This window comes from Bos indicus, chromosome 16 (genome assembly GCF_029378745.1).
Source record: "Bos indicus isolate NIAB-ARS_2022 breed Sahiwal x Tharparkar chromosome 16, NIAB-ARS_B.indTharparkar_mat_pri_1.0, whole genome shotgun sequence".
Classification (NCBI taxonomy): domain Eukaryota; kingdom Metazoa; phylum Chordata; class Mammalia; order Artiodactyla; family Bovidae; genus Bos; species Bos indicus.
This window is the reverse complement of record NC_091775.1, coordinates 60,855,306-60,869,341: the sequence shown is the minus strand read 5'-3', so window position 1 is coordinate 60,869,341 and position 14,036 is coordinate 60,855,306.

Below are 14,036 nucleotides of genomic sequence, written 5' to 3'. Positions count from 1 at the left end.
GGAGACACAGGTTCAACCCCTGCGTTGGGAGGACCCCTTGGAGTAGGAAATGGCAACCCACTCCAGAATTCTTGCCTGGAGAAATCCATGAACAAAGGAGCCTGGCAGGCTATAGTCCATGGGGCCGCAAAGAGTCAGAGATGACTGAGCACGTGCGTGCACACACACATACACACACACAAACGAAGTGCCAATGTGCCATATTCTGGCTGAGAGATGGTAAGGCAAGGATGAGGGAAAGATAAAGGGAGGAGGTCTGACCTGAGCTTGTTGGGAAAGTGAAAGGATGGCAGAGAGAAGAGGAGTGAGCAAGTGTGAAGGCTTTTACATTGACCAATATTTGAGAGACTGTCAGATGAAAGCAAATTTATTTTGTCTAGCTCTAGAAAATGAAACCAAGGTCAATAAACAGACATAGCAGGAAAACAGATTTTTACACCATTTAGACAAGAGCTTTCTAAGCTTTAGAGCTATCTGCTGATACAATGGGTCATCCCAGGAGATGTGTGAAGCAGAGGCTGGCTGAGTGGTGGGCAGGCCTGGGATGGTGATGATTCCTGTCTTGAATGAGGAGTAGATTAGATAGATGCTCTCCAAGTCCCCTTCCCGCCTGGAATGTATGTTTCAACACACCAGGACCTTGTGTCTTCTGTCAATTGCTATATCCTTAGTGCCCGCTTACATACAGTAAGGTCTCAGTAAATCCGCATGGTCACAGGGGAAGTGCTTTCTGGAGAAGGTGGCGCTACTTTACACCATGGCCTTGATATGAGAGGGAAAGGGAAATTAGCTCAAATTAAATCAACACAGTGAACATCAACATTTGGAGGAGGATGGCTCTAGGGCTCTATTTTGTGTGAGCTACAAATACATGGATTTCCTGGATGGCTCAGTGGTAAAGAATTCACCTGCAAAGCAGGAGACTTGAGTTCGATCCCTGGACTGGGAAGGTCCCTTGGAGTAGGAAATGGCAACCCACTCCAGTATTATTTCCTGAAAAATCCCCTGGACAGAAGAGCCAGGCAGGCTACAATCCAAAGGGTAGCAAAGAATAGGACATGACTGAGCACACACAATTACAAAGTCCATGTTCCCCTATCCATACCAGCCTGGAGAGGAAAAAGAAAAAAATAAGAACAAATACAACATTTCTTTGGTTCTTTCATCCTCTGCTTGCAGTATTTCTATTCTCTTCAAATTTCTTGCCAACTGGTTCTAGGAGCTTCCAGGGGATAGTGCTCCTGCCTTCTGAACATGTGACCATAAAAGGGTATTTGATTTTACTTTTCTGTCCTCTGGCTTACTGTTTTCTCTCCTGCTTTGTCATACGGTGGTGATATCTCTACCTTTCTATCAGCTCCAATACGCCATAGCTTCCATATACACCACTAAGGCATCAAGGTTGCCTGGACACCTGCCAAATATGCTCTTCCCACTACTGCCAGTGACGCTGCATACAAAGTACACATGTTGGTATACTTATGGATGATTCACCTTGTTGTATGGCAGAAACCAACACGATATTGTAAAACAAATATCCTCCAATTAAAAAAAAAGTATACATGTTGGGAGAGTGAACAAAAATCGTAATGGAGAGGACACAGAGTCAGTCAGCAGCAGCAAGAGCAGGTGACGCCCACCAGAGAGTCACTGAGCCACCACCACGTAAAGTTCCAATGGAGGAGGACAACCAGGAGAGCAGCTGCATTGCATGAAAGAACATGGCCCTGGAGCCAGAGCAGGTGGGATGCCATTCTTCACCACTCTATGCCTCAGTCTCCCCCTGTAAGGAGCAGGGACCACGATAGTGCCTTTAATAAGACTGTTGTGAAGACTAAGCGAGCACAGGCAGAGCTCAGAGCTGTGTCTGCCCAAGAAAGCTGTCTACGAGACCCTTTATGAACAGTGCTGTCACGATGCTCTGAAAATGTCCAGTTCCCCTCGGGTGCCACTCTTCCTGCTTTCCTCACTGGCACTGTTGCCTTATCAGGCCTCCTTACCTGTCTGCTGAGAAACCTGTATGCAGGTCAAGAAGCAACAATTAGAACCAGACATGGAACAGACTGATTTAATTGGGAAAGGAGTATGTCAAGGCTGTTTATTGTCACCCTGCTTATTTAACTTACATGCAGAGTACATCATGCAAAATCCTGGGCTGGTTGAATCACAAGCTGGAATCAAGACTGCAGGGAGAAATATCAACTTCATATATGCAGGTAATACCAGTCTAATGGCAGAATGTGAAGAAGAACTAAAGAGCCCCTTGTGAGGGTGAAAGAGGAGAGTGAAATAGCTGGCTTAAAACTCAACATTCAAAAAACTAAGATCATGGCATCTGGTCCAACAGTTCAAGGCAAATAGTGAAAAAGTGGAAACTGTGACAGATTTTATTTTCTCGGGCTCCAAAATCACTGTGGATGGTGACTGCAGCCGTGAAATTAAAGGACACTTGCTCTTGGAAGAAAAGCTATGACATACCTAGACAGTGTATTAAAAAGCAGAGACATCACTTTGCTGACAAAAGTCTATACAGTCAAAGCTATGGGTTTTCCAGTAGTCATGTACAGATGTGAGATTTGGACCGTAAAGAGAAGACTGAGCACTGAAGAATTGATGCTTTTGAACTACGGTGTTGGAGAAGACTCTTGAGAGTCCCTTGAACTGCAAGGAGATCAAACCAATCAATCCTAAAGGGAATAAGCCCTGAATATTCATTGGAAAGACCGATGTTGAAGCTCCAATACTTTGGCCACCTGATGCGAAGAGCCAATTTATTGGAAAAGACCCTGATGCTGGGTAAGATTGAAGGCAAAGGAGAAGGGGGCAACAGGATGAGATGGTTCGATAGCATCACCCACTTAATGGACATGAATTTGAGCAAACTCTGGAAGACAGTGAAGGACAGGGAAGCCTGGCCTGCTGCAGTCCTTGGGGTCACAAAGAGTTGGACACAGCTTAGTGTCAAACAACAACTGTATCCTTACAATAAACTTTGAAGTGTTGAACCTCTGGTAGTCCAGTGGCTAAGGCTCTGAGCTCCCAGTGCAGAGGGCCGGGGTTCTTTCCCTGGTCAGGGAACTAGACTCCACATGCTGCAACTAAGAGTTTTCATAGCATGCTGCGATGAAGACTGAAGATCCCATGAGTCACAGCTAAGTTTGGGTACAGCCAAATAAATAAATATTTTAAAATATATAAATAAACTTTGAACAGAGTGGGTTTCTGCTCCTTGGAACAGGAGCCTAATTATGACTATAGATTTGAATCCTTGGGTGAATATAATAAATCAGATTCTCAAGTTAGAATTTTCACCACTATTGTTTGAGAAGCAGTAGAGAATAAAATCAACAGGTAGTGAGCACCAACAGTTATCAAATACAGCTTTCACAGAGCTATCTTTGTCTTGGGGAAGCAAAGCAAACATTCACTAAATGATGATGAAATTTGAATATTTGTTCACATCTTCAGCAGAAGTGATGACACTCATCCTAAATGTGTAGACTGTGGAATCTAACTGCTTTCTGGTCTTGGTGTTACAGATTGTTCAGCCACTAGCAACAGATTCTTTTCTAAACTTTATAAGAAATTTAAACAAAATTTTTCTTTACCCTGAGTGGATTCTACATTTCGGTCAAACTAGCCTTTTGCTTGACCTCAAAGTGGGCCTCAAAGAGTAGCCTTTATTTTCAAATGTTCTAGGATGGAATAACTTTTCATTATTATATTTTAAACATGTTTCAAAGTATCTAGAGCATATAAAGGGAGAAATATTTGCTAGCCAATGGAAATTTAAACCTAGTATTCAAGAGAAAGCTTGGGGCTACAGATACAGAGACTTGCAGTTTATAGGTCATAATTAAAGCTCTAGGATAATTAAAGTGAGTGGAAAGGGGGCTCGTATAAAATGAAGAGTGAAAAAGACAAAAGACTACTTAGGAACTTTTTCTAAAAATCCATTGCCATCAGCTTTGCATGTGGAGCCTGTTGCTCCTACGCCCAACTTGGACCCAGTAAACCTCAGCGACCGAGGTGAGGGAAGTCAGTCCCTTTCAACCTCCTTCACCCAGTTCACCTACTCTCAACACCACAACCACCCATCTGTTCTCTGAATTTTTAAAAAGCATTTGTTTACTCTATTTATCTACTTATTTGGCTGCACTGCGTCTTAGTTGTGGCACACAGGATCTTTAGTTGCAGTTTGTTGTCCTTTAGTCGCTCAGTCGTGTCCAACTGTTTGTGACCCCATGGACTGCCGTCCGCCAGCCTCCTCTGCCCATGCAATCTCCAGGCAAGAATACTGGAGTGGGTAGTCTATCCTTTCTCCAGGACATCTTCTCGACTCAGGGGTCGAGCCCGGTCTCCTGCATTGCAGGTGGATTCTTTACTGCTGAGATACCCGGGAAACCCCCTTTTAGTTGCGGCATGTGGGATCTGGTTGCCTAAACAGGCATCGAACCTGGGTCACCAGCATTGGGAGCGTGGGTCTTAGTCACTGGATCACCAAGGAAATCCTTGTTCTTTGAATCTTTAAGTTCGGGTTTTGTTTATTTGTTCAGATTTCACGTATCAGTGAGATTATATGATTTGCCTTTGTCTGTCTGACTTATTTACTTAGTTTCATGCCTCAAGGTCTATCCTATGTCCTCAAGGTTTATCCCATGCTAACAAAACTTTGAGCCCCATAGAACTGAGGAGAGGGTATATTTGTATCAGCCACAGACAAGGGTGCCAAAAAAGAGGCATAATAAATTGCCTCCTGGCTGGTGGTTGTAAGTAAGTGTCCATACGGATTCTGTCCTGGATTTCTTGGTAGTGGCTTTTTCCTTGGCTTGGCTACTGTCGTGCATTGGAGCCAGAGAATCAGATGGTATGTAAAGTAAAAGGACATGGCTCACTTAAAGCACAAGTGGAAAATTGTCTCTAAGGCAGCCTCAACCAGGCTTCCATTTTACCAGGCTTGGGGCACCCCCTCCATGTCCCAAGGGTTGAGGAAGCCGCATCAATGCAGGCCAGAACCTATGCTCTGTGAGAGACTGGGGGTACCAGCAAGCCACAGGCCTTTGATTCCAACATTGCCTTTCCAGAAATTGGGGAAGGGGTCACACCAGATCTCAGAGCCGACTAGAAGTAACAGAGAGCAGCTGTAGGTGTGTAGGCACTGAGGGTGCTGGTGGGGCACACCTGGGGAGTTTGTGTGACGGGGGAACCCCTGGGTCATCTGACAGAATCATGCTCGTGCCCATGAACTGCAGCTGGCCTTGCACATACCACCAGGCGAGAGTTAAGTCAAACCAGTCCTGATGACATCGCTGAAACCACTTGTGAGGGTGCTCCTCAGTCAATCCTGTAAGATACTTCGATGTTTTAAAAAAATTTAATTAATTCATCAAACTATTTGGCTGCCTCGAGTCTTAGCTGCGTCCTGCAGAATCTTTCTTTGTGGCACGTGGGCTCTCTAGTTGTGGCATGTGGCATCTTAGTTCCCTGACCAGGGATGGAACCTGTGTCCCCCTGTGTTGCAAAATGGATTATCAACCACTGGACACGCAGAGGAGTTCCAAGATACTTTGATTTTTTTTTTTTTTTTAAATTCGTGGCTATTTTGTGAGAAACTCCATCTATAATATATAGTATTTTTAATTAAGTAGTGCCATCTTTCTCTCAGGATGAATCTAAAAGGGTGACTTTTACAGAACTTGATGCTGCTGAGAAGTGACGAATTGCCAACACGCAGGCGTGAGTGTGGGCTTCTTGTTATGGTGTGTGTTTCTTTAGGAAGGTGACTTTGTGGGGTGGCTGTGAAGGTCCTAGGATTGCTATAAACATAGAGGGGGCCATTCTGGAATAAAAATATAACTTTATGTTTATAACTTGATCCCCGCATTGAACAATTGGGGCTATTAAATTCAACCATACATCACTGAGATAGAATTAGGTTAAATAACACAAATGTATTTAAACCCAGCCAGAGATTACTGGGACAGAATGCATGTGTTCTTCCCCATTACCTCCCTAAAAGCAGCAAATGTAAGTCTTAACTGCAGTATAACTTACAATTTCCTTTGGGAGGGAGGGGGAAGTAGGCTTAGGCAACTTTAATATAACATTTATAATAACTATTTTATATACTGCAGAATTTAGCATCTTAAAATTGCTTTGCCTTCACAGAGAAAAGTACCAAAAAGAGGTGATGAAGCATGGCCAGGGCGGGGCAGGGGCGGGGAGAGGGGGCGGAGTGGGGGGCGGGAGTGTGCTTGTTAATGTGTTAATCATAAATGTTTATGCTCAGTTTTCCTTGTTATATGTGCTCATTGGAAATATTTCTAAGATCATAGAAATTCCCAGCTTCTATAGACTAGCGGGGTTAGCAGCTTAAATATTCTTGAAATTTTACATACACAATCATATGGATGATGAAGAAACTACTTTCCATAAAAGGGCAGGGAACATACAAAGCCCTGGGAAAACACATTCCCTGTGGGAGGAATGAGATAAACGCTGGTAATGGGCTGTATTAACCATTCTCAGAGACAAAATGCAAACAGTTGAAGGCAGCAGTGAGTTGGGCGTGACTGCCGTGGGTAGCTAGACTTCATCCTTGCATGCAAACCAGAAGCCAAGAGATTTACCGAGCTCCCCGACAGGCGCATCTGTCCCTTCCTTAAATCCGATTTTCTTGCCATCTGTTCCTTTACTCCAGCCTTGGCTGTAAACATAGTTTATGCACAGGGATGCATTGTGTTGCCAGGCAGCTCTCCTTGCTCTTCTAAAACAAATCAGTTCTGAACTGAAAGACTGTGGGTCTCCTTATTATCCCTTTTCTCTAACAATATAAATTGTGAGAGTGTTGAGAGTAAGTTTAGAAATGACATTTTTAACTTCGTTTGGTACATGTGATGCAGTATAACTATCTGCCTCTGTAAGGAAACAACATTTAACGCATCGGGATGATTTAGATTGTGGAAAAGGATTTCCCCTGCTGTGCAGAACAGTAAGGACATTGTTGGGGACAGTCACTACCACCGCAGTAAACGGATCAAGGAGAAACTGACATAGCAGCCGCAGCAGCAGAGAACTCACTGCCTCCAAGGTTACAATTTGTCATGGGGGTGGGGGAAGGAGAGGCGTGAGATGAAGATGACTTAAAGATGTGTATCCTAGGATGTGAGGTTATGTCTCTGAGAATGTACTAGAAGAACCATCTGGCAGCTGTGGAGAGAGATCACCTGACCTCTGGTCTCCAGCTCTGGTTGTTTACAGCTATATCATATTTATAATGCACTCTTCCTGGGAGAAGCTTGGAGCGAGCTACACATCTTTGAATGGATTCAGTTAATCCTTTTACTGAGTATTACTCATTAGTGAGTAATGAGAGCAGCAGAGAGGAGCAAACAGGAAAAAAAAAAAAATTCCACATTGAAAGTGGTCACTGCCATGGCAAAGAAGAAAATAACATTCACTCTGCTAAGCAACACCCAGAAAAGTAAACCTTGCAATTCTTCTCCACTGAGTCTCAGTCTAGGCAGTGGCAGAAGTGGTCAGAATTCACTTAAAGACGGTTCATTCTGATTTTGCAAGTCATTGTTGATTATAAGTCACCCCGTGGCAGGAAGAGATTTGCCTGCTCTGGGGCCCACAGTTAGGGGGCAAACTTCAGGCTAGTGTGGCTGGGGGACTGGTGACATACAGGCTTGTTGCTGTTGTTCGGTCGCTGAGTTGTGTCCTACTCTTTTGGACTGTAGCCGGCTAAGCTCCTCTGTCCATGGGATTTCCCAGGCAAGAATACTGGCGTGGGTTGCTGTTTCCTTCTCCAGGGGATTTTCCCGGGTCAGGGATTGAACCCATGTCTCCTGCATTGGCAGACTGATTCTTTACCACTGAACCACCGGGGCAGCTCGATGCATGGGGAGGACTGCCCAATTAAGTAAATGCATTGAGAATTACTTGCTGTCCAAAGGGAATTACAAATTTGGAAAAGGGAAAGGCTAGAATAAATACTGTGGTGCTAAATTGGGAGTGGAGGAATCAAGGTGAACTCATAACTTTTAGGAAGACATGGATATGGAGTTAGGTATAAGTGAATATAGATGTTTATGTGTGTGTATTCACATATCATGCATGTACACACGTACACATATGTAGATAGAGATATACTTATATTTCCTAGTTCTATCTGCTGAGAGGGCCAGAAGCAAAGATATCCCAGAAGGAATAAGCTTAGCTCGCTTGCAGAATCTGGCTTCTACATGCTATTCTTCATTTAATGGACCTGGGTTTCTTGGAGAAACAGCTGATTTGAGGGCTGGGGTAGGGGAAATAAAAGGTGAGACAGGAACATCTCGTTCTACAAACTAAGGCGATGCTCAAAAAATGATGGGGACATAACAAAAGGGCACAAGGCTTGCCTTCAATGAGCTCCCACTGATCAAGTCTGGCGTGATTTGAGTATCCTAGTAAATGACAGTTACTGATCTTACCCACCTGAATAAAATAGGAATCCATGAATCTACAATGATAAAAATTAAAGGGATAAATGGAGGAGAAAGAAAGTCCTATCTTACCGTAGAAGTTTAAAGACATTTTCTTCACAAAACACTTCGGAATGACTCAGCAGAGAATCCTATAAAACATCAACTCCACCAAATGTAACAAGAAAAATTAGTAATGGGACAAATTAACGTCATGTGCCTCCTGATATGATACAATAAGAAGAGCAAGGCATTACTTCTGAGAGATTCTTGCTGCAAATGCATAAATCACAAGGAAATACCAGACAAACCCAAACTGCAGGATATTCTGTAAAATAACAATGTGCCTCAAGAAATGTCATGAAAAGAAGGAAAAATGGAGGCATTTTTCCAAAATGAAGGAAATTAAAGAGAAACGATAACTATAAAAGACCTAGACCTATCACCATGTCAGCATGTGAAATTTTTTTTTTAATTGAAGTATAGTTGATGTATCATGCTGTGTTAGTTTCAGCTGTACAGCAAGGTGGTTCAGTTTTTCTTTCTTTCTTTTTTCAGATTCTTTTCCCTGGTAGGTATATGCAAAATATTGAGTATAGGTCCCTGTGATATATAGTAGGTCCTTGTTGGTTATCTATTTTAGATATATTAGTGTGTTTATGTTAATCCCAAACTCCTAATTTATCCCCCCCCACCGACTTTTCCCCTTTAATAACCATAAAATTGTTTTCTGTGTCACAACAGATGAAATTTGAATGGAATCTCTGAATTAGACGGTAATGTTGGGTCGATGTTAATTTTCTGATCTTGATGGTTATGTTGTGTGAGAGCATGTGTCTGTTTACAGGAAATACATAAATACACATTGAAGGATCAAGACATAAGGGGCATGATATGTCTGCAACTTTTTTCTCAGATGGTTTAGGAAAAAACTTTAATGTATGTGTGTATAAAGAATAAGGCAGATGTGGCAAAATGGTAACAATAGGTAAACTGAGTGAAAGGTAGAGGGGAGTTTCAAGAGCTACTTGTACTACTTTTCTATGAATTTTAAATTTCAAAATAAAAATATAAAAACAGAAAAAAAAAAGCCTACTGTAAGTCACTATGTACATAGACCATAGTGAACCAAAGTAAGCAGGTCAATTTGAATGCAGTAACAATGGAACTTCCTTGGCGGTCCAGTGGTTAATTAAGACTCCAAGCTTCCAGAGCAATGGGCAAGGATTCGATTCCCTGGTTGGGAAACTAAGATCTCACACACTGTAAGGCATGGTCAAAAAATAAAATAATGTTTAAACAAAAGGAGTGTGCTCCCTAAATCTATGGTGAAAGCCTAAAGTAAATAAAGTGAAAGTGAAAGTCGCTCAGTCCTGTCCAACTCTTTGCAACCTATGGACTACACAGTCCACAGAATTCTCCAGCCCAGAATACTGGAGTAGGTAGCCATTCCTTTCTCCAGGGAGCACTAAAAAAACAAAAAAAACAAATGGAATAACAATGAAGCTTAATGCAGGACACCCCCTTACTGAGTCCCTTCCCTCAGGTTGCTCATCAAGGGGGTAAAGGGTACCCTGATGGGGTGGGAGTGCAAGATAAATAGCACAAAGAGTCAGCTGCTACAGCAATTCAAAGGAGCCCAAAGACTTCCCAGAGTTTTTGGAATGAAGAACCCAAGACGGGATTGAGGTAGGAGACCGGGCTCCTGCTTAGCATATAGTCACAGGATTTAGGCAATTCTGAGAACTCTGTTTTCTTTATCATCATGCAGGCTGGTCTGTTTTTCACCTCCACACTCTTGTACCTATTGCTGCTCCTTCCTGGAAGGTGGGCAGCTTATGAGCTGGGAGGATCCACTGCATCCATTTTTCCAGATTATCTCCTACCTATTCCTTTGCTTTGTTTGACTGACTTGCCCCATTCCAGATTGAAAAGTCCTTTTCTCTGTTGCACCTCTATCGTTCTTAGTACATGTATCATTGCACATGTTCCTCTTCATGGTGCTTGTCAATTTGTGTATCCATCTCCCCCAGCCTGAGTCTCCTTGATGGCATTGCATCTTTGTAGCTCTAATGTCTGACCATGCTGGGGGCTCAGGAGTTGCTAAAATAATCAAATTAACCTGAGACTTCTCAAAAGTGTGTTTCTTCTTCTTTCCATTTTTACTCCTAGGCTAATTAAAGTTTTTCTTTATTCAGTGTAAACATGCATAGGCTTTTCAATTTCAAGTAGTGTGAATCCAGAGGGAAAATATTTTCTTTTCTGGGGCTTAGTGGTAAAAAAAAAAGCTGCCTGCCAATGCAGGAGCCACGGGTTCAATCCCTGGGTTGGGAAGATTGCCTGGAGAAGGAAATGGCAACCCATTCCAGTATTCTTGCCTGGGAAATCCCATGGACAGAGGAGCCTGGTGGGCTACAGTCCATGAGGTCTCGAAAGAGTCGGACACAACTTAGTGACTAAACAACAACAACAACAGTTTTCTTATCTACCCTGAGACTATTGGAGAAGGTGGAGAGAGAACCACCAACATGTTAGTAACAGCAACAAGATCTGCCACACCAGTGGTTAAATTCTTGATTCATGATTCAGTGACTAACCCACGTAGAAATATGTGAACTACTTCTTAGGGTTATGTTAGGGGAGGCACCATAATGACCACAGCTGACTCTAAGAGCCAGCCAAAATTATGTTAACCACTGATGCTTGCAAGCTTCTCACATCAAAGCAGAGTATTATATAAGCTGCTATCTGCGGAAGGCCAGCAGAGCTTCTTGCCACAGTATTATTATAATAATAATTAGCAACCCTATAAGCATTCTTCATCCAGGCACCATAAGCACCCCACAAATGTCACAAATTCTGTGTACCCAGGCATTGCTTGCCCCACAATGGAATGAGGCAGCATCAGGGAACAGAAGGCAGCTGCTTCCTACATATATCATTGAGGCTCCAGTTGCAAAGCTGAACTCCTCCTCCCCTTCTCCATGGTAATTGTGGTCTGAGATTTGAAAGCATATCTTTTGTGAGTCGATTTCTGTTCCACCTCTTACTCTATACCATGTCCGAGATTGCTGTCTTCTTAGGAGCAGTAAATCATCAATCTGCTGCTGAATGCTGAGGGGCTTCTGACTGGAGAAATTCTCTCCTTGCTATAGTTAATGCAGAAGTGCTGAAGTGTTCCTTTGTCTGCTGTCTTTACCAGTTTTAAACATTTGTTTGCACCAAGTGCTGTTTCACCCTTGAGGGAGCAGCTTCCTCACCTCATGGGCAAGCTGGCAGCTGTTGGAAGAGTTTTCAACACCAGATTATTTTAAGGCATCTGTAAAGTGGGTGAAAACTAACTCCAGTGCAAAGTGGTTAAAAAAAAAAAAAAAAAAAAAACACGTAAACTTTTAGAAATAAATCAGAATAACATCCACGCCTCACAGAACAGCTGGCTCCTCAAGCACCTAGAAGTTTACTTGGTGCCTGGCGGTGTTTGCAAGATTCTATCCTGACAACCGGGTCACGGGCTTTGCTTAACAAAGAATAATATGAATCTCCTGTTTTCACATGCTGTTCAGCAGGGTGACATCTGACCAGAAAGACTGTGGTAATTGCAGTTTCTGGTTTCAGCAATTTCACATTGAAGTGGTAAAACAAAAAAAAAAAAAAAAACTCATTGGCATATTATAAAATTTTTAAATGTGTACTTAGTACTAAATATCAGCTTGATCTTAAAGTTTGTTGATATGGCCTTAAAGCAAATTAAAAAACCAAACAGTTTCATTCTTACACATAACAGCACAGCACATTTCTCGGTCTTATAATATCATATACCAGCATGGCTTAATATGATTGAGCCAAATTATATGGAGAAGCTTACAAACCATTGTTACTATATTTGCAGCCCAATCAGCCCAGCCTCACATAGGAGGAGGGCAGAGCTATTACCCCTTGTTTACAGAGGAGGAAATGAAGGCCCAGAGAAGATGCATGGCTGCCAGACTTAGAACACGGTTCTCATGGTCCTAAATTTAGCCCATCAAGTCATGACATCTTTCCTGGTTGGGGATTACGGTTTTAAAAATGATTGCTCATGTGGCGATTCATTATTATAAATAATCTAATAATTCATGATGAAGGAACTAGAAAACCAGGGCTAGCAACAAGTGTGTGACAGCTTGAATTTTCACCAGCTGTATTCATTGGCTCCCAGCCCAGATGCCATCTGACCTTCAAGCTAGCCAAGCACGTGGATATTTCTTATCAGCACTCAGAACCAAAAACTCACTGTGATATTTTAGAGAGCCAGAATTTTGTTAGGGAGGAGAGAGGGTGAAGACAATAAAGATGCCGTCTATTTTGAGATGGACTTGTTATTTCTTCTTGGTTATGGCTCTGCGGGTGGGAACCATCAGTGCTGTTTCTCAAGTATATTTGAGCCCTTACTTATAGGTCTAACCCTGCATATAGATTCTGTAGAGAAGAAGAAAAGGTTAAGGTACAATTTTAGGCTCAGTGGTTTTCTGTGTAGTTGTGGAGAGCAGGAGCACATAAGATGATGTCCGAGCAACATTGGCAATTTTTGACCCATTGATCAAATTCAGTTTGCCTCCTGTTTTTGTACAGTGTGAGCTAGGCATGGTTTTCACAATTTTAAATGGTGGGGAAAAAATTAAAATAAGAATACTATTTTGTGACATATGAAAATTATGTGAAATTAAAAATTCCATATCCATAAATCAGATTTTATTGGCACACAGCCACACTCACTCACTTACGTCTTATCCATGACTGCTTTTGCATCACAGAGGGCAGAAGAGCTGAGTTGTTGTGACAGAGACCATATGGGCCACAAGGCCTAAAATAGTTATGAATACTGTCTGGTCCTTCACAGAAAATAGCTTGCTGACCTCATGGTTGATACTACTCTAATGGTTCTAGTGGGGTGATTTACAATCAGTTTAAGAACCAGAATGGCACCCCACTCCAGTACTCTTGTCTGGAAAATCCCATGGACAGAGGAGCCTGGAAGGCTGCAGTCCATGGGGTTGCTTAGGGTTGGACACGACTGAGCGGCTTCACTTTCCCTTTTCACTTTCATGCATTGGAGAAGGAAATGGCAACCCACTCCAGTGTTCTTGCCTAGAGAATCCCAGGGACGGGGGATCCTGGTGGGCTGCTGTCTATGGGGTCGCACAGAGTCGGACACGACTGAAGTGACTTAGTAGTAGTAGTAAGAACCAGAGGCCTTCTACGAACAGTGGGAGCATTTGAGGTGGAAATAAAGCTTTGACAAGAAAGTGCTTCCAAGTAGAGCTTGAGAATCGAGATATTGAGCCTTGTGGCTGAGGGAAAGGCCAGTCACATATGGGTGTCCACTCGGCTCTCCACTGACAGCTATATAACCTTAGTACATTCTTTAACTTCTCTAGCTCAGTTTCCTCAGGATTTAAACTGAAGTCCTAATACCCACGCCTCAGGACTATTGTAAAGCCCATAGTAAGATACCATACACAAAGTTAGCATATTGCCTGGTACAGAGCTGTTGTCTTGTAAACATTAGCTGTTAAGAGTAGTGATTGC